Source organism: Bison bison, unplaced genomic scaffold (assembly GCF_000754665.1).
Source record: "Bison bison bison isolate TAMUID 2011002044 unplaced genomic scaffold, Bison_UMD1.0 scf7180017864105, whole genome shotgun sequence".
Taxonomy (NCBI): Eukaryota; Metazoa; Chordata; class Mammalia; order Artiodactyla; family Bovidae; genus Bison; species Bison bison.
Window position 1 is genome coordinate 5,471,439 of NW_011494677.1, and position 2,892 is coordinate 5,474,330.

The following is a 2,892-nucleotide window of genomic DNA, read 5'->3' on the forward strand; positions in this document are numbered from 1 at the left end:
GGGGAGCCTGGCATCCCTTGAAATCCTCTTATGAAAGAGGGCTTTTGCCTGAAGCTCTAACTATCTCACAAAAGACAAAGGAAGAGAGTGGCAAAATATGCAAAGGATTCCGGCAAGAGAAATGAATTTGGCCTTCATTACCTAACTTTTCAGACAGAAATCTCTTAAAGCGGCGCTTCTCGATTTTTGTTGTGTAGCGATCTTGTTAAAATACAGATTTTTAACAAGGGATCTCGTTAAAATGCAGATTCTAATTCGGTGGGGTGAGGGTGGAGAGTCTGCATTTTTAACAAGCTCCCAGGTGATGCTGATGATGGACCACAGGTTCAGTAGCAAGGTTAGAGCATCCCCTTACAGATAGAATTTGCCCTGATTCTCCACTTGCTATCTTTGGAGCAGAGAGTCTCAGAATTTAGGTCACATTAGACTTTTCTGAGGACCTTGGAAAAAATGCAAAGTTTGATTGGGTAGACCTGGGTGGTGTCTAGGAATTTGCCTTACTAAGAGATACCTCAATTGTCCCATTTTCTAATTAATGTAGCTTTAGGGGAAGTACAATGGGGACCCAAGCTACCCAGCAATGCTCCAGAGATGCTCAATGGGGCCAGTACGCAGTGTTTGTGACCAGTAAGTCTTAGCTAGTGAGAGGTTCCCTTAATTGGAGAACAGTATAAAATTCAATTAAAGAAGTTCAGCCTAGGGCTTTTGAAGTTCAAAATTATAAATTTTTGAAGTTCAAAATTATAAAATTCAATTAAAGAAGTTCATTAGGACTTCCCTGATGGTCCAATGGCTAGGACTCTGTGCTCCCAATGCAGGGGGCCCAGGTTCAATTCCTGGTCAGGGAAATAGATCCTCCATGCTACAACTCAGAGTTCACACGCTGCAATTAAAGATTCTGCATGCCACAACTAATACCTGGCACACAAATATATATACATACGTATGTGTGTATATATATGTGTGTGTGTATTTATATGTGTGTATATATGTATATTTAAATATGTGTATATATGTATCTATATGTGTGTGTATATATTGTATATTTAAATATGTGTATATATATAAAGTTCAAACTATAAATTCAGTAAAATAAAATGAGGTTAATGGGGGGCTTGGGCTTCTGCATTGCTGGGCAGAGAAAAGGAATCTCAGATCTCTCCTGATTACACTCCTGCTCATTTCAGGCTGCAGGATCTGCGATGTGATGGAAGTAGGAGCCGTGGAGAGTGTTGATAACTGACCCCAGACTCCCAGAAGAGGGCATGTATAACAGCTCTTAGAGGTCCCAACACTCTGTAAGAAGGACAGAGGACACATGTAGCTCTCCAGCCACAATTAAGTCATATTTTTTTGTTTACAGAAACTGTTTCTATGGAAACTCACCAGCAAAGTCTCTTGGTCTCTGCAAGCAGAGGTCATTTTGAGAGATGTGTGTTTTTGGTGGATGTAAAGTAGCAATATAAAAGTGAGTCAAGTTGATACATGATACAAATGGAGTTGTATTCCTCCTCCCGTTCAGATTACCCCTTAGGGAGGAGAGGGATGACGTGGTTTCAGATGTCCATCCTGAACGATAGGGGAGCACAAGGTGATGGCGAAAAACAAGGTGGAACAGAAAGGGCGGTGAATCAGAAGCCAAGAGATTAGTTGATGCAGTCCTGATTCAGCCACTAAGTGACTGAGGTCTTACACCATCACTGGACCTCACCGGGTCTTGTGTCCATCACATAACAGGCATTAGGATAAGGCATCATCAACTCAATGGACATGAGTTTGAGCAGGCTCTCAGAGTTGGTGATGGACAAGGAAGCCTGGCATGCTGCAGCCCATGGGGTTGCAAACAGTCGGATACGACTGAGCGACTGAACTGAACTGAACTGAACTGAAACTAGATTGAATATAAAGTCCCATCTAGCTTGGGAATTCTGTGTTTTCATAACTGCAGCCACTGTTTTCTTCTCATCAGTACTCTGATGAGCTGAGAGGAGCTGGGGGAGAACTCTTACTGAATGCTCACTAAAGAATGCATCACATAGTTTGTGTATGACGATATGTATATGACACGTACTTCTCTAATTTTCATGATGGCATGAAATTCTATGGTGTGAAAAGCCTTATACTCAAGAACTTCTACCTTTTTCTCCCTGTTCTTTCTGATCCAGTTATTGCTGCAGACTGTATCTCTGATTTCCTAAACCATTCAATCAACTCTCAGAATAAATGGATGAAGCTTGGTGTCTCCTTTTACAGTGACTTCTCCTTTAAACTGTCATAGGTTTTCTTGGTTTGTTTATTTGGAATATTTAGATAATTAAAAAAAATATTAGCAGAAGGATGATGACTGATATCTTTCAATCCTGGAGTTTGGGAGATAAACTGCAGAATAGATTTGGACCCCTTGGGATTCATATATCCAGAACTTAAGCCTCACCTCCTTTGTGTGAATCCCTTAAATTATAGCTAATTATTCCTCCCTCTTTCATCTTACAAATCATTGCTCTTTCTTATTTATCCTTTAGCATATTTCAAAGTGTAAGCGAGCAAATTTAGGTAATATATAATCAAAATTTATACCAAACATGGAAATGACTGGGTAGATTAAAGCTAAAGTGTCATTTTAATAATTATGTGTCTCAAAATCAGCAGTTGATACCTTGGAGAAAAGAAGGTGAAAGTGTTAGTAGCTCAGTCGTGTCCTACTCTTTGCAACCCCATGGACTGGAGACCTCCACACTCCTCTGCCCATGGGATTCTCCAGGCAAGGATACCAGAGTGGGTAGCCATTTCCTTCTCCAGGGTATCTTCCCAATCCAGGAATCAAACCTGGGTCTCCTGCATTGCTGGCAAATTCTTTACCATCTGTGCCACCAGGGAAGCTTGGGTAGATTT

The 2,892-nt window shown here is 40.8% G+C and overlaps 1 non-coding gene across 1 annotated transcript; it reads left to right on the forward strand.

Annotated features, from left to right (window-relative positions):
• The first annotated feature begins 775 nt into the window (after positions 1-775).
• Positions 776-848, forward strand: TRNAG-CCC. The gene has a single exon. It is a non-coding gene; the product is annotated as a tRNA-Gly (tRNA).
• Positions 849-2,892: the final 2,044 nt, after the last annotated feature.